The 23,901-nt window shown below is 37.4% G+C and overlaps 1 long non-coding RNA gene across 1 annotated transcript in view; it reads left to right on the forward strand.

Annotated features, from left to right (window-relative positions):
• LOC128314431 (uncharacterized) overlaps window positions 1-23,901 on the forward strand; it is a 50,011-nt gene that overhangs the window by 18,723 nt on the left and 7,387 nt on the right. The window contains exons 2-3 of the long non-coding RNA XR_008296052.1: window positions 15,425-15,545; window positions 17,779-17,839. This is a non-coding gene — a long non-coding RNA (uncharacterized LOC128314431). The remainder of the gene's footprint in view (window positions 1-15,424; window positions 15,546-17,778; window positions 17,840-23,901) is intronic.

The following is a 23,901-nucleotide window of genomic DNA, read 5'->3' on the forward strand; positions in this document are numbered from 1 at the left end:
ACATCACACACAATTCATAGATAAGTAAGCCCAAACTGGCAATACAACTGTGAAGTGGCATCATTATTAGCCAGGGAAATACAAGTAAAGATATGGACGAAATACTTTATGCTCATCATTTGGAATATTTTTAACTTGTTTTATTTTTTATTTTTTAAAATTTACATCCAAATTAGTTAGCATATAGTGCAACAATGATTTCAGGAGTAGATTCCTTAGTGCCCCTTATCCATTTAGCCCATACCTCCTCCCACAACCCCTCCATTAACCTTCTGTTTGTTCTCCATATGGAATATTTTTAAATTTATATTTAATTTAAATTTTAGTTAACATACCATGCAATATTGGCTTCAGGAGTAGAATTCAGTGATTTATCACTTACCTACCACACCCAGTGACCATCACAAGTGTCCTTCTTGGTACCCATCACCCATCCGGCCCATCTCTCACCTACCTCCTTCCATCAACCCATGATTTGTTCTCTACCATTAAGAGTCTCTTATGGTATATTTCCCTCTTTTTTCTCCCTGCCTTCCCGTATGTTTATCTGTTTTGTTTCTTAAATTCCCCATTTGAGTGAAATCATATGGTATTTGTCTTTCTCTGATTGACTTATTTCACTTAGCTTAATACACTCTAGCTCCATCCACATTGCAAATGGGAAGATTTAATTCTTTTTGATGGTTGAGTAATATTCCATTATATATATATATATATATATATATATATATATATATATATATATATATTCATTTATCTTTTTTATATATTCATCAGTAGATGGATGTTTGGGGTCTCTCCATAGTTTGGCTACTGTTGATAATGCTGCTATAAACATTGGGGTATAAATACATCACATCTGTATTTTTGTATGCATTGGCTAAATACCTCATAGTGTAATTGCTGGATTGTAGGGTGGATTTTTTTTTTTAATCTGAAAGTACTAAATGCTGTTGAAGATTTGGAGGAACAGGAACTCTCATACACAGCATGAAGGGGAGAGTGTAATTCAGTACAACCATATTGGAAAGTTACTTGCTTATATTTACAGGATACTATTGAAATTTCAACCTGGAAATTTCATTCTAGGTACATATGCATCAGGAAATATATGGTAAGAATCTTCAATGAAGCATTGTTTTTAAGAGAAGAACTGGAAACAACTTAAATATTCATTAGTTGGATAATAAATGTATTAGTTGTGGTATTTTCATACAGCAGAGTACTATTCAGCAGTTAAAATGAATGAATAGCACTGTATTTATCAACATTGACAATGTTATGCAGAGCATGGAGAATAAAAAATGTGAGTTGAGAAATAATGGATACAGTTTGATACCATTTTAGAATTAAAAATTTGTATAGTAATATAGGGGCACCTGGGTGGCTCAGTCAGTGAAGCATCTGACTTCAGCTCAGGTCATGATCTCATGGTTTGTAGGTTCAAGTCTTGTATCGGGCTCTGTGCTGACAGCTCAGAGTCTGGAGCCTTTTTTAGCTTCTGTGTCTCTCCCTCTCTCTCTGCCCCTCCCCTGCTCATTCTCTGTCTCTCTCTGTCTCTCAAAAATAAACAAATGTTAAACAAATCTAAAAAATTTGTACAGTAATATAAAATATTGTTTATGGCTACATGCGCATGTAGCAAAATTGTAAAATTATGCACAAAAATGATTCATGCCAAATTCAGGATGGAAGTTATGTCTGGGAAAAGAAGGAGAATGGAAAATAGAAAAGGTATACAGTAGGCTTTAACTGTATCTGAAATGTCTAATTTTCTAAAAAAAAAAACTCTAAGGCAAATATAGTGTAATATTAAGGTTGACAAAGCTTGTGTTAACTATATTGTTATATCGTTTTTTCATGAAATATTTTATAAAATGTAAACAAGATGAAGATAAAAGATCTAGGCATAAAAATAAGAAACTTCAGGGGATAAGTTAAAATATTAGATGTACCATGCCATAGGTCACTCTAAAAATGTTCAGCTTCTTTCTTCACTTTTTCCAGGGGGCAGTTTTTTCTAGTATGCCCCCCTAATGAAGAAAACCTGGTAGCAGAAACTTTAATTGTATTTTAAATATAGAGATTAAGTCTTGTTACAAGTCAGTGGGCATCTAAGTGTTTTTATTGGCAGGTTACTTGACAATTCTCTGTACTACTTCCAATAGTGCCCATTTCATATCTTCACCACCCTTTTCCCTGATTACATTTAATCTTGTTTTCTCATTCTTGTCCAGTGACCTGTCCCTGAGGGGATGCTAGGTGGGAGTGAACTCAGATACCTGCATCTGCTCCCATCTTTTCCCTTTCCTCTCTAGTCTCAGAGGATGATAGGTCCCGCCTTTTATGAACTTGGTGCTGCACCATAGGCCTCTCTAAAGCACTTCCTCCCTTTCACTGTCTGCAACCTCTTACCTCTGACTTACTTTCTCTGTGTCTGTTCTCTTATCTGTAAAATGGAGGCAGTCCATCATTGTGATAAGCATCAAATGAGATCAGAGAACCTATGTAAATGTTAACTTTTACTGGAACAGCCATATGTCTTCAAGATATAATAATTTATAACCTAGGTTTTTAAGTATAGAAAGACTTTATTGCCTTCCTTATAAGGGTTCTTTTGATATGATATAATATTATTCTCTAAAATACCTACAGAAAGCACTTGCACAAATAAATTCATAAACAGAAACCAGGAAAGGAAAAGAGAATTAAATGTATGCCAAGTGTTAAGAGGGAACTACAGGGAAGATATTCAAAAGTTTGTAGAGAATTATTCATTTGATAATCATTTTGGATTGCCCTCACTCTAATTTTTTTTTTCTCATAAGGTGATATTTTCTTCTCTAGAGCTAATCAGAAAAATGTTTGAGTTCTGAAAGTACATGTTTTAAAGTTGATAAAAAGTAGCATGTTGTCTTATGTTCAAATTTGTAAATTGATAGTGCTTTGAATGAACAGCAGGACATAAAAACACTTTTGAACAGGAACAGTATTATGAAGCATTACAGATGCTCCTTTTGGACTAGCTGCTCATTTCCTAAATAGATTTATTTGATAGCTTTTCTCATTTAATAAAAGTATGAATTAGAAAAATATGAACAGATTGTAATAACCAAAAATAAATGAACTTGACAACCTGGAAGAGGAGCATTTGCCAACGGACTGAATAATAATGTAGGAGAACTTTGGCATGCACAATTTGTGTATGAATAAGAAACAAAATTTTTGACATTTAAGTTTAGAACAGACTGCTTAGAAGTGGATTTTGGAAAAAATAACATTTTTAATATCCTAAAATGTGTTTTCTAAAATATAGAGTCAACTATGTTTTACCTGATAATTTTAAATATCTTGTTTCTCTCTGTCCCCCCTTCTTTCTTCTTTCATTTCAAAAATGCAAAAATATAATCCAGATAAAGATGACTATAATGAACACTATTGAACTTCTGATTTTGAATCCATATTACCCATGAAAAGTGAAAAAGTCAACCTTTGACTTAAATATCTTGATGACAGTTGATAGCTCTGAAAGTAGAATCATCATCTTTTTAGAAAACTGGCATGTTCGTTTCAGCTGTTCCCTGCTACCTGTGTAATTTTTTTAAACTTAAGTTTTAATTCCAGTGAGTTAACACATAGTGTTGTATTAGTTTCAGGAGTACAGGTTTACAGTATAGTGATTCAGCACTTTCATACAACACCCAATGCTCATCACAAGTGCACTCCTTAACTCCCATCACCCATTTAACCCATTCCCTGCCCTCCCTCCCCTCTGGGAACCATCAGTGTGTTCTCTATAGTTAAGAGTCTCCTTCTTGGTTTGTTTCTCTCTCTCTCTACTGCTCTTTTTTTTCCCTTTGCTGGTTTGTTTTGTTTCTTAAAATCATATGGTATTTGTCTTTCTCTGACTGACTTTTCTCTTATACTCTCTAGCTCCATCCATGTCATTACAAATAGCAATATTTCATTCCTCTCTATAGATGCATAATATTCCATTATATATATATACATATATGTATACCACATACATATATACATATATATATACCACATCTTCTTTATCCATTCATCAACTGATGGATACTTGGACTGCTTCTGTATCTTGGCTACTGTAAATAATGCTGCTATAAACATAGGGGTGCATGTATCCCTTTAAATTAGTGTTCTGCTACCTGTGTAGTCTTAAGCAAGTCACTTAACATCTCCAAACCCCAGATTCCTTATATATGTGAAGAAAATAATAATTTAGGAGTGATATGATAATCAAAATGAAGCAATGCATCTGACAGTGTTAAAAACTATACATTTTACAAACTGTGCAAAAAAGAAGATATGTATACATTTTACACATCATCATTTCCTCACTGTAATTGTCTAGAACCATATATCAGAGCATCCAGGCAACTGAGCTTTTATTTTTCTTTCATATATTTGGCATTGTGTAGAATCATCCAAGTAGCCATAAACCAATTGTGCTTGAATCTAGTTAAGCATTTAAGTAAAGAAGCTTTAAAAAAATTTTTTTAATGTTTGTTTATTTTTGAGAGAGAAAGAGACTGACAGAACATGAATGGCACGGGGGTAGGGTGGGGGGGAGACAGAGAGATGGAAACACAGAATCTGAAGCAGGCTCCAAGCTTCAGCATACATGGGGATTGAACTCATGAGCTGTGAAATCATGACCTGAGCTGAAGTCGGATGCTTAACCGACTGAGCCACCCAGGCACCCCTAAGTAAAGAACCTTAAAGAGGTGATCTACTCTCTTTGTATTATAGCTAAAGAAACAAAGGTACAGAGAAGGGAGAAACCCAAGGAAAAAGAAATAGCTCACTAATAATTAGAGCAGGACTGAGGGCTCAGGTGTTCTGAATCTTTCCTGATAGTAATCTTTTTATTCTTCCATTCTCCCTTCCTACCCAAAGGATAGGGACACAAACCCGTGCATATTGATTTTGTGAACGCTGTGTCAGGTATTTTCTATGGGTTCTTCCAAATAACAAACATTTCCTGAATACCTGATGTGGAATGGGAATTTAAAGATAAAGATATATAAAGTACCACCATTGTCCGCCAGCAACCACAAAATAATAGAGGAATAAATGTGTCTGAAAAGAGCTGCAATAAATTGGGATATGCGCTCTAACAGAAGTATGTTTTTATAAAAAGAGTCAGCAATAATACTTAAAAAAGGGACCAGAGAGGACAGGGTAGATTTCTGAAAAAGGAGACACTAATTTTGATGAGTCACATCGTGTGTGTGTGTGTGTGTGTGTGTGTGTTTGTGTGTTTGTGTGTGTGTGTGTGTGTGTGTGTGTGTACAAGAAGGTGGGAGGACCTGAAAGAGAACACCCCCCCCCATGACAACACGTGCAAAAGTATGGAAGAACAACAACGACAACAAAAACCATGATGTGTGTGCAAAATAGACAGCAGGCAATTTAGCTGTCTGTATACTGTGTGTAAGGGAGGGAGCAGTAGGGGGTGGGTGGCGAGAGGGAACAGCTGGAGAGAGGTGAGTCCAGCTGAGCAGACCTGAGTTAAGATGCAGGAATCAAGAGTCAAAGCAAGTACTGTAGCGTGGAGTGCTTATAATTGGAACCAGCGGGAAAGCTATTAATGGGTTTCATGTTGGTGGACTGGTCTCCTGTAAGTATTGCTTTTGGTGTTGTTGTTGTTGTTTTTTTTCCAATTAAAAAAAAAAATCTCCCTGGAGCCGAACCTAGGGAGAATTAAAATGCTAAAAACTGGAGTGGAAAGGCAAGTTAGGAGACCACTGAGAAATGGCGGGATTTGCTGTCAAGCAGCGGGAACCATGGAAATGCAAGAAGAGATAACAGAAAAGATAAGGTGGGTATTGATAGCCCCATGCCACAAGTGAACAAATCAAAGCTCAAAAAAGCTCAGTAATTAGCCCAAGACCACACAAGCTGGGAAGGAGAAAAATCAAGATCGAAACATCTGTCTCTGTTAACTCTAATTCCAGGGCCAGCCTCCAAGCTGCATTCCCTTGGGTGGGTCCCATCTGCTTCCCTGGAGGAAGAGGACCGCTTTCTTCACACCCAAAGGCTCTGTATGGCCCGAAGGGGGCATTCTTCAACACAATTCTTTTTTTTTTTTTTTTTAATGTTTACTTATTTTTGAGAGACAGAGTACAAGAGGGGGAAGGGCAGAGAGAGAGGGAGACACAGAATCTGAAGCAGGCTCCAGGCTCTGAGCTGTCAGCACAGAGCCCGATGTGGGGCTCAAACTCACGGAACCATGAGATCATGACCTGAGCTGAAGTCGGACGCTCAACCGACTGAGCACCTAGGTGCCCCAGCACAACAGTAATTCTAATGTGGCACCATGTGTCCTCGGTTAGACATTTTACTTTAGCAATGTTATATTTACTCTTGACAAAACTGCTGCGAGAATACATTTTACTTACTTTTTGGCAATGTTATTACTAATAGTAGTATCTCTGAGTTAGTCTGAATCCCTAAGGTGGGGGGGGAATGTACTTTAAAAATTTATTAATACAACTTGTTTTTATTTCTGAATAGGCTCGCTGATCCTAAGTAATTTGTCTAGACTTCTCTCTCTCTCTCTCTCATATTTACTTATAGAATGGTGGGAAATAATCTGTAAAAATTATGCAGATAGGGAAAATTTGATAGAATTTTAGTAAATTTCAATAAAATCAAAGCTTGCTTACTACTTGGAATCATTTAAAATTTTTCATGTATATTAAATTTAATATACTGTTTAATGTCTCTATTTTATAATAAAAATAAGATGAAGATTAAACTTTTTCTGCCTTTTACCTGGACACTAATCTATAAATAAGAAAATCACTCTTAGATTTCTTGTAGAAATCTTTTACTTGACTATATGAAACTTTGTCAATGGAACTCTAAAGTAAAACAAATTCTTTTTTCCACAAAACTGTACAATTTTGAATTGTATAATTCAAATACTTAACAGGACGTTTTAATCTTGGCACGTTTGGGAGAGGACCATTTTAGGGACAACTTTGGTCAAAGAAGTGAAAAGATTTGCAGAATCTAGGCTTTCGTGATGACACTGGGTCAAACTGACAGCTGCTTTAAGTGTGAGTTGCTCTTAGTAAATTTCCTGTCCATGGAATAAACAAACTCACGTTTTATGGGTGCTCTCAGCTATGTGGAATGTCTGATTATTTAAGTGCCTTGTGGTTCAGTGCTTTAAACAGTAGAATTAAAAATGAGCTTAAGAAATTGTGAAAACCCAGTCAGGGGTTGCAAGTTGATTCAAGACAAATGTAGCTAACAATCCTCAGTTTCCTCATCTAAGGACAAAAAATAACAGTACCTATCTGTGTTAGCCAGGGTGCTGCAGAGAAACAGAAACAATAGGATGCGTTGCAGAAAGAATTGTCATCTGAGCCCAAAGGCAGTCAGTTGTCAGAATTCCTTCTTGCTGGGGGAGGCCATTCTTTTTCTGTTAAGGTCTTCAATTGATTGGATGAGACCCCTCCACATTACAGAGGGCAATCTGCTTTACTCACTGATTTAATTGTTAGTCTCATTAAAAACAAAAGCAAAAACAAACAACTTTCACAGAAACATCCAGAATAATGTTTGACCAAATATCTGAATGTCATGGCCCAGTCGGGTTGACATAAAATTAACCATCATATTATTTCAAAAGAATGTTCTGAGCATTAAATTATGTAATACATGTAAAACACTGTATTAGGACATTGGCACCTAACACTCACTGAATATTAAATCCTATTATTTTGTTGTTATTAATATTCAAGCAGTGACCTAGAGTTGTAGTGAAAAAAAAAAAGACTTGTTTTATACCTTGTATAGGAATGATGAGAGACATTTTAAGTGAGCATGAAAAATACTGAACATGATGTAGATAGGCACTTCCTAGTAAATTATCAGATGTTCTCATTCAAATCGAACTTTTGTGAAGAGAAATGCATTTATGTATCTATCCCAAAGTAAACACACTGAGAAAAAATTCTTTTACATCGTTCTCCTTGGCACTTTTAGAGATACAACTCTTTCCTTTCCAGTGGCAAGAGAGAGTTCAATTCTTCAAATCTGGTCAGGAAAAGCAGCTTGCTTTTATTTAAAGTTAAAATTCATTCTTCATCTTTCTCTCTCCCTTTTGCTACTGCTGGGAAATCAGTATAAAATAAAGGCCCATCTCATAAAATCTTAGGCAGCAGCATAGTTACATTATTCACACTTAGTTCAAATGGAGAAGTTCATTCCAACCAGAAAAGTTATGAAAGATATGCAGTTCCCAGGAGGAGTGGGCCTTCTGCCAGATAAATCATTCACCAACGCACGAGGCTGCTGCCTGGCCTTCCCTCCTTGCACCTGTTTCATTGCAGGATCCTTTACCGCCTGGCTTCGGCTGCCCACGTGCTCATCTAACAACTGAAGCCCAAAGTTCAGAGATCAGCAGTTTCTTGCTCTGACAGTGATGATGATCTCCCTTTCTTCATTAATTGTGAATTCTATCGAATTTTTTTTGTTATTATAATCTGTCAGGAACTCTTTACTCAGACTCCTTAATAAATCATCTCTTTTCTCAAGCAACTGTTCTGACTTTCCATTTATTCCAACATGGGTTGAAATTACTAACTTTTATTATAAACACCCTTGGCTCCTTTTCTCCCCCCTACAGACTTTGAATTGCTTTCTTTCCCCTCTCCTGTCATCTGGGAGTTCGTTCTGTGTGCAGAACGTTTTGCCGCTTTGGGTATGAGAAAGCATTGTTCTGCTGCTCTTTTCTTGTCCTGTGTTCTTTGTTTCTCAGCCTTATTAATAGTTAATCTTATAAAGGCCTCTGCTCACTTCGCAGTTGCAGGTGTGCTAGGCGGGTACTGGTGTATCAGCCTGCCAGAGGGCTGGACTAGCTGCTCAACTGGGCAAAATGAGAAAATGAGGCAACAATGCTATGCTGCCCTTTGCCTCTCCTCTTGGGTGCCCACCCCTCCAATTCTTTTGTTTTTAATGTTTATTCTTATTTTTGAGACAGAGAGAGCAGGGGAGGGGCAGAGAGAGTAAGACAGAGGACCTGAAGCAGGTTCTGAGCTGACAGCAGGGCTCAAACTCACGAACCATGAGATCATGACCTGAACTGAAGTTGGAAACTTAACCAGCTGAACCACCCAGGCACCCCCACCCCTCCAATTCTTGAAGCTGTGCTCCCTTTCCATTCCCCCAGCCAATTCTCTTCCTCAGCTTTAAGGAAGCTAATTAGCTTCTCCAAGAAGCTAATTTTCATTTAGGAGCTAAGGATCTCATGTTGCATGGTACATACTGGTTAGGTAGCTTGTGCAAGCACACCCTGAATGCCTCTGTTAATCACTATATAAAGAATGTAGAGATCCTGTCCCCCCTCCATATTCCCATCAAACAGAATATGCAGAAGAATATTTGCTCGGCATTCAAGGTCAGGGGATCTGGGGATGGCCATCCAGGAGCATCTCCCTTATAATGAAAAGCGTCTGGAGGGCAGGCCTTGATATCCTTGGAAACAGTGGCTGTGCAGGAAGGGGAAGGGCCATTGATAGTTGCTAGGTGAAGTTACTATGATATAAAAACTTGCTGTACATAGATCCTGTAGCACATGGTTTGTCCAATTGGCCGCTCTTGGACTCGCTGTATATAAGTTCTCCCAATAAACCTATGTCTCCTTCCCTGTTTCTGGGTCTTTTCTTGGCTTAGAGTCTGCTGGGGGTGTGGCTACACATGTTACCTCTTATTTCCATTATATTTGAGTACCATGTGAAGAGAGAAGAATTCAACCCAAAGAAATAAGAGTTGAATATCCAGGCTCATTTCAACCACATTATATAGGTAATTACATACTCTCTTTGTTTGGGAGTCTTTAAAGAAAGTCTCATTATAAAGTAGATTGTTCTGGATTCCTGACAAACATAGCAAATGTAGTGGAAACTTCTGGTTTCCCATTCTGACCCCCCTTGCTGTGCTGGTATAGTCATCCCTGGTCACTTACAGTGTTAGCTGCTAATAGTTCACAGCTATACCCTCCCAGAAGAATTCCCATTCACCAATTGAAGCCACCTAGCTTGAAATTTTCTGGGAAGTTATGCCCATCTCTGGGACAGTCTACAGCTATGGCCAATGGCTGACTGATACACAGTACAAAATCCCACCCAAAGCTAGAACTACTGAGGGTTACCATTCAGGCTCCTGAACCCATAAACTCAGCCTGAAACTGGTTTCCGTTAACTCACATCTTTGTTTAGGATACTACGTATGCATACTCTGTTTCCTTCACTTCCCTCTAGAGTTATCCTGAGAAAACTGTCTCAAAATCATTTGCACAGGAGCACCTTGATTGATAAGTTGGTTTAACGTCCAACTTCAGCTCAGGTCATGATTTCGTGGGTTTGTGGGATCAAGCGTTGCATCTGGTTCACTGCTGTCAGCCTGCCAGCACTGAGCCCCTGTCGGGTCCTCTGTCCCCACTCTCTCTGCTCCTCCCCCACCCACACTCGCAAAAAATAAATAAAACATTAAGAAAAATGAGTTGCACTAGAATGTACTTTTAGACTCTTGCTTCTAGGAGACTTGACTGAAGACCCTGAGAATAAGCTTTGGGAACCAGTAAAGCATGAGACTGGAGAGAAAGGAGGGGCATTTTTTTGCAGAAAAAAATTGGTATTTCAAATTTTAAAAAATAGCATTGAAGCACTCATCAGGGAGAAAATCAGAATTTTGACTTTTTAGAAGAGTTTCATATTGCTTTTATTTTGGATTACATGGGGGAGGCCACACAATCTCCTGAGTGCTCAGTTACTCTATATGTCTTAATCAAACATTGGCAGTAAGAAAAGGAATCTATCACAAACTCTTGTTTTTCAGTCATCCAAAACTACATGCCTCTATGGCTTCATGAAAGAAAAAACATACATAAATAGTAGAATTCACAAATTTAACTATGTGCAAATCTCCTAACTATAAATGAATCTTCCAAAAGGAGAGCATTGGTGAGTTGCTAGGTGGTGATGTCTACTGCAGGATTTTGCACATGGCCATCTAGGAGCAAATTATGGTGCAGGGAGGTGTGGGAGTCTCTGGTATTTTCTGTGTATTAGAGGAAGTCAGACCACTTCTAGTCAAAACCGTGAGCTTCTTTTGCTGGGCATCTTGTGTAGAAATCTATCTCAAACACAGAGAAAACCCAAAGATTTTATCCTTCAGTGGCAGTAGGCTCCTTATTGAACACAGAACCATTTAAATGTAGGTTATGCTCTTATTAGATGGGCCATATCTCTTCAGTTTTCTACAACCCAGGGTCATGTCTATCTATGCTCGCGTCTCAAATTTAAAGCAGCTAGAGTCATCCATGTAAAGCACACTTTCTACCCATGAAATTAACACCTTCCTTGTTCTCATTCTTCATCTTCTATGGTTCTGCCCTGATTGAAGGATTTTTCACCCCATCCCTGATCTGCCTCTGGACCTTCTCATTGTACCATGGTGTTTGGTTTCACTTGGTTTGACTCTCTGCTCCTCCTTTACTTTCCTCTCTTATCTATCTCTTCATACAAGCTCCTGCAGATGGATACTCCACTTGGGCATCTTCCGGAATAAGTGCACCTGCACTGACTCATTCTTCAGTCATACCCCTGCCTCATAATGTTTTTGACAATGTCTTCAATGTATCTTTTACAACAGAATAAGACAAATAAGCCACCAAACAACCACTGCCAAGCTCCAAATAGATTAAGCTCTGAAATTCCACCACCTTTGCTCCAAGTTTTGTGCGATCCCAGTGGGATGGAAGGTGAGCTGACTTCTTAAACCTCTCCACTGACCTGATCCCATCAATCAGTTTTCTCACTAGGGGGATGCCAGCTTACAGAATGCCTCCTGTCCATGTTGCAATTACTAGAGCTCTGGGAACAGGGTCAAAACTCTTTTTGTATAATGACTGTATCTATTGCTGACTATCTCTTATTGCACAACAACTACATGACAGGCACCATGCCAGACACTTTTTTTTCTTTATTTTTAATCCATATTGCTGCATGCGGGCATAAGTATTATCTCCATTCTTCAAATGAAGTTGTGGTTTAGAGGGGTTAAAGTCAGACATCAGACATAAAGGGACAGATTTGGATGTGTCTGTTTTCCAAGGCCGTATTTCATTCTCTCTCTTTTTATTGTCATCCAACTACTCACCTCAGTCTAGCAACTATCCATTTGCAGAATCCCCTGTGTTAGTTATCTATTGCTGGTAGCAAGCTTAGTGACCTAAAACAACATACATTTATTATCTCAGTTTCCATTGGTCAGAGGTTGCTATGACTTAGCTGGATTCTTTGCTCAAGGTCTCAAAAAGTGCAATCGAGGTGTCAGCTGGGCTTCGTACCTTTCTGAAGCTTGGTGTCCTCTTCCAAGGTATTAACAAAATTCATTTCCTTGCAGCTGCATAGCTGATAGTTCTGGCTTTACTGGCTGTTGACTAGGGGTCACCGTCATGTCCTAAAGGTCTTCTCCCAATTCCATTGGCAAAATATGGTGGTCACTTTTTGAAGAGCAGCAGGAGAATCTCTCTGCAGTGTGTTATGACAGAGTCTTATCAACTTAACCTAATTAAAGGAGTCATCTCTCACACCTTTGCCATATTCCATTGATTAGAAAGAAATCACAAGTCATACCCACACTCAAGTGGAGGGGATCCCATAGGGAGGATCTAATTGGGGGTCACATTAAGGTTTTCTGCCACCCTCCCTTTCCAATATTCTCACAGGGCTGCTGCTGAAGGTTCAACAAACACAGCCCAGAGTACAAGAGATAAAGTTCCCACTGAAGCTGCTGGTTCCAGCTGCCATTTTTCTCCCCCATGTAAGTGGGGAGGATATTATTTATCTACTTTGCTGGGGCAGGGTGACAATTTGGCCATAGAATGCTTTGATACCCATGATGAAAGGCTTCTTTATAAATCCAAAGTACATTTTTCTCCCAAAAAAGAAAAATAGAAAGAAGTCATCTGTTGCTAGGGAAACCACAACCTTTTGCTGTGCTTATTTAGAAAAGAGACATATTCAAGACTCTTCACCGTAGGAACAGGGATTGTGCTTTGTTGGTGAGAATAAACAAAGAAAAAATATCAATCCTCTCAAATGAAAAAAAAATCCGTTATCTTGTATCTTGCTGAAAAGGTTTTATTCTCAGGGGTTCAATTCAAGATTCACCCCCTCTTTTCCCTTGCTATTTTTGTCTAGAAATTTCCTTTAAATTTGGCAGAATCTTTGGGTCTCAGCAAAACATGAGAAGCTGAAGGGATATTGGGCAAGCTAGAAAAATTCATTCCAGAAGGGCATGGCTAAGAGGCTATAGACTCTTCCCCTTCTGTTCAGATTGTGCCTGGGCACTAAGTCAAGAAAGAGTCTCAGAGAATTTTTTTAGTACTCTTGCTTAGTATGTCATTAGACTTTTCATATTGCTTAAATGATCACATTCTTGCATACATACTGTGGTTCAAGTCACACTTTTAAAAGGCAGTTCTATTTTCAGGTGTCTGGAATTTTAGCTAAAATAGTTTGATGCAGGGGTGCCTGGGTGGCTCCGTCAGTTAAGCATCCGACTTCGCTCAGGTCATGGTCTAGTTCATGGGTTTGAGCCTCCCGTAGGATTCTGTGCAGACACCTCAGAGCCTGGAGCCTGCCACGGACTCTGTGTCTCCCTTGCTCTCTGCCCCTCCTTCGCTTGCACTCTGTCTTTCTGTCTCTCAAAAATAAGCATTAAAATTTTTTTATTTTTTTTTCAATATATGAAGTTTATTGTCAAATTGGTTTCCACACAACACCCAGTGCTCATCCCAAAAGGTGCCCTCCTCAATACCCATCACCCACCCTCCCCTCCCTCCCACCCCCCATCAACCCTCAGTTTGTTCTCAGTTTTTAACAGTCTCTTATGCTTTGGCTCTCTTCCACTCTAACCTCTTTTTTTTTTTTTCTTCCCCTCCCCCATGGGTTTCTGTTAAGTTTCTCAGGATCCACATAAGAGTGAAACCATATGGTATCTGTCTTTCTCTGTATGGCTTATTTCCCTTAGCATCACACTCTCCAGTTCCATCCACGTTGCTACAAAGGGCCATATTTCGTTCTTTCTCATTGCCACGTAGTACTCCATTGTGTATATAAACCACAATTTCTTTATCCATTCATCAGATGATGGACATTTAGGTTCTTTCCATAATTTGGCTATTGTTGAGAGTGCTGCTATAAACATTGGGGTACAAGTGCCCCTATGCATCAGTACTCCTGTATCCCTTGCGTAAATTCCTAGCAGTGCTATTGCTGGGTCATAGGGTAAGTCTATTTTTAATTCTTTGAGGAACCTCCACACTGTTTTCCAGAGTGGCTGTACCAGTTTGCATTTCCACCAACAGTGCAAGAGGGTTCCCGTTTCTCCACATCCTCGTCAGCATCTATAGTCTCCTGATTTGTTCATTTTGGCCACTCTGAGTGGTGTGAGGTGGTATCTGAGTGTGGTTTTGATTTGTATTTCCCTGATAAGGAGCGACGTTGAACATCTTTTCATGTGCCTGTTGGCCATCCGGATGTCTTCTTTAGAGAAGTGTCTATTCATGTTTTCTGCCCATTTCTTCACTGGGTTATTTGTTTTTCGGGTGTGGAGTTTGGTGAGCTCTTTATAGATTTTGGATACTAGCCCTTTGTCCGATATGTCATTTGCAAATATCTTTTCCCATTCCGTTGGTTGCCTTTTAGTTTTGTTGGTTGTTTCCTTTGCTGTGCAGAAGCTTTTTATCTTCATAAGGTCCCAGTAGTTCATTTTTGCTTTTAATTCCCTTGCCTTTGGGGATGTGTCAAGTAAGAAATTGCTACTGCTGAGGTCTAAAAATTATTTAAATACAATAAAATACAATAAAAAAATTAAGTTTGATGAAGTTTGACCCCAAATGCTGCCTTTTCAGACCCTTTAGATCCAACTCTTCTTTGTGGCACGGTAAGAGGCTTCCTCTTCTAGTGCCCTGGTGAGCAGGCTCACTGAGACAAGCCTCCAAACTGCTAGGCCAGACTGCCTGCCACCATCTCTTGAGGCCCAATGAAGCTTCTGGTTGACGTCTCTTCAGGGATATTCTGGGGGATACTTTATTTGTGAAAATGTGGAGATGGGACAGGATGGGGCAAAGAGATAGTAACTAGAATATTCTGACCTATGGAAATATTGTTACATAACAATGGTGTATGCCTGAGGACATGGCCCTGATTAGCTTCACTTAAAATCTAAAAATGAAAAGGCATGTGGAAACTGAGGAGAATTTTATTCTGGATTGGCCTTGTGTGTAGTCTGTATGTCACTAATTCCTCTGTTGTTAGTCTCCGTAGGAAAAATATCCCAAAGTGGGTTTTATGGCTCTCTTCTCTACTCCTAGGTGAAGAACTGTGTGCTATTGAAGATTCTCTCCTATTTCTTCAAAAGGCCCATGCTCATCAAGAGGCTAGGGAGAGGAGTGTGGATTCAGGAACCCGAGTTATCGAAAGCCCATGTACTGGGTAAGCAGAGCTTTGCAGGCAGTTTGCTACAATGTGAATTACAGATAGTTACCTAATAAAGGGAATGGCTGTTTTATTTCTTCTTTTTGTTTGGAATGTGTCTTTCATGTATCTGTGCTTTGTGAGCCTATGTCTGTGTTCATGAGGTGATATTTTATTCACTATTGTGGTGACATTAAAGCTTGTTAAGTCAGGCTGTTAAGTTCTCTAAAAAAAAATTCTCAAATTATTACAGCCAAAGTGTAACCAATGTTACACTGAGAATCATAAATACAATTCAAATAAATACAAAATAAAAAATGTATTCTTTAATTCAACTTAAAAGTTAAAATGTAATATTTAAAACTGGTTTGTATCACTATTTTGTCACAGTCATTTTTATGATACTTAAAGAACTATGTGAACTACGTTTCTAATTGTCATTTAATCTCAATAGGGTTTAAATTTATAACTTTCTAAAGAAAAAGGCAGCCATTTTAATTTCTGCATCTGCAAAAGTAACGTTACATGAGGCCAGATGTGTGAATTACTGCAAGTTATATGGAAAATTTAGTCTAGGGAATATGAGAAGGATAAGGGTTTGAAAAAATAAATATGCCATTTTATTCCCCAGTTTTCAGTATTACTATACTAATAACTATTAGAAACTAAGAGTGAAAATGCTAATATTCTTCTAATTATAAGTTATGGGCAGCACAGTATGTTCCTAATAGCACTACATGCTTTGTTCATATTCAGTAGCATAAGGAAAAAAATTAAAACCACTCAGTTTAACACGGTTGCATATCAGTAAAGCTTAGATGTTTTTAAGCTCTTCTTCAAAAGTAAACCCGACAGGCTGGTTTAAAAATATCTACCCATAATCTCTGCCTCATAGGTGTCTATGTTTCTGTAAGGTAAAAAGCATCAAGAAGGTAAATGAAATGTGCAGAAAGAGTAAGAATAACCGGAAACACTTACCTGTGGTTAGCCTGCTCTGTCCGAATATAACAGAGTGTAATGGCTTACAGTGGTGAATTGAGTCATCAAATTTATTTACTGATAGTCCATCTACTTGCTATTTTAGATCAATTCATAACTTTCAGGGAGAAATAATTTCATAAACTGGAAAAGAGAATTAAAGATGAAATATAATTCTAGAAAACAATTCAAGAAAAAAATTTACTGAGTTTGAGAAAAACATCTTTTGATATCAAACTAAACTTAATTCTAGACCACACACAAATATTTTTCTTCTTTTTAAAAACTGTTGGAAATTGAAATAATCATGGGCTTATTTGGAAATAATTTAATTACCTCAGATCACATATCAAGTCATAAACATGACCTGCATATTTAGTGGTTATAGAACTTAGAAATAAGATTTCATCAACCAACATTCTTAACCAGCCTATTCTAAAAGTTAGTAATTATATGCTTTATAACCTTCTCCATGTACTCTCTGCCTGTGAAGTTGTTTCCCAAAATATTTTCAATAGAATTTGACAATTAAAATGGTGAAGTTTCAAATACATGATTAGAGAATCTCCTAATCTTTTGCATTGACCAGATCATTTCATATGGCTTATCACTAACCTGTGGAGTGAGATGATTACAGACCCATTGTTTCTACCTTGTTTTGCTCTCTGGAAGATGAACAGAGATGGCACCAGATTTGTATTTTTCAAATCCCGCACTCACTTTGTACAAATACAAATGCAGACAAAACATTGCTCTGAAATGTACTTTAGCAATGAACAAATGATAGATCTGAGACTCAGATAAAGCTATTTGCCTCAAGTTGTGAAGACAGCATTGGAGCTGAGATGAAAGCGAAGATTTCCTGGTTCTTAGTTCAGCGATCTCACAGCACAGTGTTGAGGCATCAGAATTTGTTTTAATTGTGGGAAGTAAATATAAAAGTACTACACTGTGATTTTCAGAACTATTTATGGACTTCCATAGGACATAGTTTCCAAATTATTTTGGAAACTTAAGTTAACACCTGCTACTTTTAAATAAAGGAAAACATTTTCATTCTTTATAAAATTTTCCTGCTTCCACTAGAAGTGCCAAACAACAGTACACAAGCTGTCAGTATCTCCATTAAAAAAATACAACAGAAAGGGGTTTAAAAAGTTTTATTAGGGAAATGAGGAGCTTAAGTAGAGCCCAAGTTGTGGCTCTGCTTTCTCCAGTTGGATGTGGTTGGTTACTAATTTCCATAGTTTGATCACCTTTTATATTGCCATAGGTACTACATTATACAGAAACCCCAAGAAGAGTGAGCAGCAAGTTAAACATCTTTTACTAAGGTTAGCATATTTAAAATGAAACAAAAAATGCATTTGGCTGAATTTCAGTGTCTTTTCAGTGAATTGTTTCAATAGCAATGCTGTTGCCAGTGGATTTTAAATATTCTTAAAAGAGTTTACAGGTGCACACCAAAATTCTGTAACAGCCCATGGTCATTTGGAGCTCAGTGGGTAAGCGCTAATGTCAAGGGTTCTAGCCTGTATTTTCCCTGAAAGCACGAACACATGATATGATAGAACTTGAATTCACACTTGCCTTGTCAGATAGACTGAGGCACATAAAAGTTGGTTAGCGAGAAATGATATTGAACTTACCCTTTGCTTTCCCAGTAAAGAGAAGTTCTTATAGGAACTACTTGTTGGGAACCACAATTTGGCCGTGGCATCCTCAGGCCAAGCTGAAAATCTTAGCTGCTGTCTGACTGCAAATTGCCATTTTGAGTGGCTTGCATGCATAGTAACCATGAGTCCATACTTACTAGATACGATTCTAATTGCAGTTAGATGCATGATGACTGAAGTAGTGTATTATCAAGGAACCAGTGGTTTGCAAACCTACAAATATTTTTGTTGGCAACACTGCTGTGGTTTTTAAATCTAGAAAAAGAAATTAATGAGTAAGTTTTGGTGGGACATTTTCCTCTCGCTACTGTCACTTGGTACAATGCAATGAGAATACACCCAGGTCTTAAAATTGGGTACCTTCTCCCTGTTTACTTTGTGATGTGTCAGAGTTACAAACTTTCACTATAAAGGGCAAGATAGGAAATATTTTAGGTTTTCCAGGCTATGTGGTCTCTGTCACAACCACTAGACTCTGCTGTTATAGTGCAAAAGTAGCCACGTGCAGTAGGTAAATGAATGAGCGGGACTGTGTTCCAGTACAACTTTATCCACAAAATCAAGAGGTGGGCTGGATTTGGCTGACGAGCAGTAGTTATAGTAACATATCTAGAGTGAGAAAACTCTTCTTAAAAAATCCCTAAACTTTAAAAGTCTCTTTGCTTCAATCCCTGGTAAAAGCATTCCGTAGAATGAGTTTTGCAAAAATAGCTATTTTAACTTTATTTCAATTCATCGGATATGTGAACATATATTAAGGTTAGTTGGTGGGAAGTAAAAGAAAAAAAATTGGCCATTATTTTCTTCATTGAACAAATTTTAAGGGAGTATAAGAGTTGTGTTTTTTTTTTTTTTGCAGAGATTACAAAATACATGTAACTGATTTGTCAATGTCAAAAGATAGAAGTAATGAATTTAGATCACTACAGTCAGGAAGTCTACTAAACAGAATGAATTATCCAGCCCATTAATTTAAGAATTGGCTTGTGTTGCGAGAACTTCTCTAGTTATTGATGCTTTCATTTCTATTTTGGTCAATAGAAGGATGACTTGCTATTAAAATTGACCTCTTAGATCTTGGGAAAAAAACACTAATTGATAATTCCTATTTTAGAGGCATATGTTTTGTCATCTGAATTTGCTAAGAATTTGTAATACCACTAGGTAAATAAATAAGAATTGGCCAAGAACGTTGCTTATGGAAAGCCAGGGACCCTGGCAGATTTAAAAAAAATCAGATATAGGAAAATTTGACGTATTCTGCCTCTATTCTGACATGCTATTTTTATGAATATTTCATTTGAGTTTTAGTCTCCATTTAGAGAATGGAAGCTAGGAGAGTATTGTTTCTAGATACACTATATTTGTGTTGTTATAACTTACATGACAAGTAGACTGACAAGGGCTGAGGAGGGTTAGGATCAAGAATGAAGTTGAAGGGTATGATGAAAATAATAGAACCGATATGCCTGATAGTTTAAATAAGTTTATTATAGGTTCAATTATGAGTGGAAAATTAATAGAAAAGTTTTGTTAAAAAAGGAACATGATAAGCAGGTATGTAAAACTTGATTTAATCATATTCCAGTTCTAGAAAAGGCAAGGTGTGATAGCCAACCTCTAGGATGGTGCTCAATGTTCCTGCCTTCTGGTATTCAGTCCCTTTGTTTGGTACCGTACCACAATGAATAAATACTGACCTATAGAATGTGTAAGAAATACTGATATGTGACTTTTTAGGCTAGATCATAAAAGGTGTTTTGACATCTGCTTTGCTCTCTTTTGGATTGCTCGTTTATTTTAAGGTCTATGTTTAAAGTGTGTAACATGATGATTTGATATACATATACACGATGAAATGATTACTCTAGTCAAGCTAATGAATGTATCATCCCCTCACATAGGTACCGTTTTGTGTGTGTGATAAGGGCATCTGAAATCTACAGTATTCCATACAACATTATCTAGAGTCACCATGCTATACATTAGATCTCTAGACTTATTAACCCTACATAACTGCAACTTTGTACCCACCCCACCCCCATAAACAGCTTCTGATAACCACTGTTTAACTCTCTGCTTCTATGAGTTTGACTCTTTTTTTATATAGATTCCTCATATAAGAAAGATCATAAAGTATTCCTTTGTCTGGCTTATTTCCTTCAGGTTTATGTTGTCACAAATGGCAGGATTTCCTTCTTTTCTCATGGCTGAATAACATCCCAAGTGTGTGAGTGGGGGTGGGTGTGCGTGTATATACAAATTTATATACATACATATACATATATATATATGGACATTTTCGTTATTTATTCCTCTGTTGACAGACATTTGGGTTTTTTTTTCATATCTTGGCTACTGTAAATAATGCCACAGTGAACATGAAAGTGCAGATATTTTAAGATACTGTTTTCATTTCTTTTAAATATATACCCAGAAGTGGGATTGCTGAATCAAATGGTAGTTCTATTTTTAATCTTTTGAAGAACTTTATACTATTTTCCAGAGTGGCTGCACCAATTTACATTCCCACCAACAATGTACAGAAGTTCCCTTTTCTTGACATTCTTGCCAGCACTTGTTATCTTTTCTCTTTAGGATCATAGCCATTTAAGTGTGAGATGATATTTGTCTATAGTTTTGTGGGGGCAGAGAGGGTACTTTTAAGATTACTTTTCTTCATCACTGATTTTTAAAAATTTGTTTATGATGTGTCTTGATGAAACATTTTTCATATACCTTGTTCTTGAGGTTTGTTGAGATTCTGGGTCTGAGGGCTTAAAATTTTCACCAAATTTGGGAAGATATCAGCCATTATTTCTTCCAACTTTTTTTTAAAAAAATAGTTAAATCCAAGTTAGTTAACATATATATAACACCCAATGCTCATCCAAACAAGTGCCTTGCTTAATGCCCATCACCAATTTATCTCATCCCCCCACCCAACACCCCTCCAACAACCCTGTTTGTTCTCTATATTTAACGGTCTCTTAAAGTTTGCCTTCTTCTCTCTTTTTATCTTACTTTTCCTTCCCTTCCCTATGTTCACCTGTTTTGTTTCTTAAATTCCACATATGAATGAAATCATATGATATTTGTCTTTCTCTGACTGACTTCTTTTGCTTAGCATAATACGTTCTAGTTCCATCCATGTTGTTGCAAATAGCAGGATTTCATTCTTTTTGATCACCGAGTAATATTCTAGTGTGTGTGTGTGTGTGTGTGTGTGTGTGTGTGTGTGTGTGTGTGTGTACACACCACATCTTCTTCATCCATTCATTAGTCGATGGGCATTTAAGCTCTTCCCATAGTTTGGCTATTGTTGATAGTGCTACTATAGACATTGGTGTGCATGTGCCCCTTCAAATCAGAATTTTTGTATCCTTTGGATAAATACCTAGTAGTACAATTGCTGAGTTGTAGGGTAATTATATTTTTAATTTTTTGAGGAATCTCCATACTGTTTTCTTCAGAGAGGCTGCACCAGTTTGTATTCCCATTAGCAGTGTGAAAGTGTTTCCCTTTCTTTGCATCCTTGCCAGCATCTATTATTTCCTGAGTTGTTAATTTTAGCCATTCTGATAGGTGTGAGGTGGTATCTCATCATGGTTCTGATTTGTATTTCACTGATGATGAGTGACATTGAGCATGTTTTCACATATCTGTTAGCCATCTAGATGTCTTCTTTGGAAAAGTGTCTACTCATGTCTTTTGCCCATTTCTTCACTGGATTATTTGTTTTTTTTTTTTTTTTTTTTTTGGATTTTGAGTTTGGTAAGTTCTTTATAGATTGTGGATGCTCTTTATCTGATATGTCATTTACAGTATCTTTTCCCATTCCATTGGTATCCTTTTAGTTTTATTGATTGTTTCCTTCACTGCACAGAAGCCTTTTATCTTGATGAGGTCCCAATAGTTTATTTTGCTTTTGTTTCCCTTGCCTCTGGAGACGTGTTTAGTAAGAGCTTGCTGCAGCCAAGGTCAAAGAGGTTGTTGCCTGTTCTCTCCTCTAAAATTTTGATGGTATCCTGTCTCACAAGTAGTTCTTCATCAATTTTGAGTTTATTTTGGTGTATGGTGTAAGAAAGTGGTCCAGGTTCATTCTTCTGCGTGTCGTTGTCCAGTTTTCCAACACCATTTGCTGAAGAGACAGTCTTTTTTTCCACTGGATATTCTTTCCTATTTTGTCAAAGATTAGTTGGCCATACACTTGTGGGTCCATTTCTGGGTTTTCTATTCTGTTCCATTGATTTATGTGTTGGTTTTTGTGCCAGTACCATAATGTCTTGAAGTCCAGAATAGTGATGCTTCAGCTTTGGTCTTCTTTTTCAACATTTCAACATTATTTCTTTTTCAACATTACAACGTTCAACATTACTCTATTTGGGGTCTTTTCTAGTTCCATGCAAATTTTAGAATTATTTGGTATAGCCCTGTGAATAATGCTGATTTTATTTCGGTAGGGATTGCATTGAAGGTGTAGATTGTTTTCAGTAGTGTCAACATTTTAACAATATTTGTTTTTCCAGTCCATGAGCATGGAATGTTTTTCAACTTGTGTCTTCTTCAACTTCTTTCATAAGCTTTCTATAGTTTTCAGTGTATAGATTTTTCACCTCTTTGGTTAGGTTAATTCCTAGGTATTTTATGGTTTTTGGTGCAATTGTAGATGGGATTGATTCCTTATTTTCTCTTTCTGCTGCTTCATTATTGGTGTATAGAAATGCAACCAACTTCTGTACATTGGTTTTATATCCTACGACTTTGCTGAATTCATGGATCAATTCTAGCAGGTTTTTTGGTGGAGTCTTTCAGGTTTTCCATGTAGAGAATCATATCATCTATGAAGAGTGAAAATTTGACTTCTTCCTTGCCTATCTGGATGCTTTTTATTTCTTTGTGTTGTCTGATTGCTGAAGCTAGGACTTCCAACACTAGGCTGAACAGCAGTGGTGAGAGTGGACGTCCTTGTCGTGTTCCTGACCTCAGGGGTAAAGTTCTCAGTTTTTCCCCCAGGGATGATGATATTAGCTGTGGCTCTTTCATATATGGCCTTTCTGATCTTGAGGTATGTTCTTTCTACCCCTACTTTCTTGAAAGTTTTTATCAAGAAAGGGTGCTGTATTTTATTAACTATTGAGAGGATCATGTGGTTCTTGTCCTTTCTTTTATTAATGTGATGTATCATGTTGATTGATTTGTGAATATTGAACCAGCCCAGCAGCCCAGGAATAAATCCAACTTGATCATTTGAATACTTTTTTTTTAAGGCATTGCTGGATCCATTTTGCTAGTATCTTTTTGATAATTTTTGCATCCAGGTTCATCAGGGAAATTGGTCTATAGTTCTCCTTCTTAGTGGGGTCTTTGGTTTTAGAATCAAGGTAATGCTGGCCTCATACAATGAGTTTAGAAGTTTTCTTTCCATTTCTATTTTTTGGAACAGCTTCAAAAGAATAGGTATTGATTCTCCTCCTCCTCCTCCTCCTCCTCCTCCTCCTCCTCCTCCTTTTAGTATTGACTTTTCTTTAAATGTTTGGTAGAATTCCCTTGGGAAGCCACCTGACCCTGGACTTTTGTTTGTTAGGAGATTTTTTATTACTGATTCAATTTCTTTACTGGTTATGGGACTGTTCAAATCTTCTATTTCTTCCTGTTTCAGTTTTGGTAGTTTATATGTTTGTAGGAATTTGTTCATTTCTTCCAGATTGCCCAATTTG

This window comes from Acinonyx jubatus, chromosome B1, assembly GCF_027475565.1.
Source record: "Acinonyx jubatus isolate Ajub_Pintada_27869175 chromosome B1, VMU_Ajub_asm_v1.0, whole genome shotgun sequence".
In the NCBI taxonomy this organism is placed as follows: Eukaryota; Metazoa; Chordata; class Mammalia; order Carnivora; family Felidae; genus Acinonyx; species Acinonyx jubatus.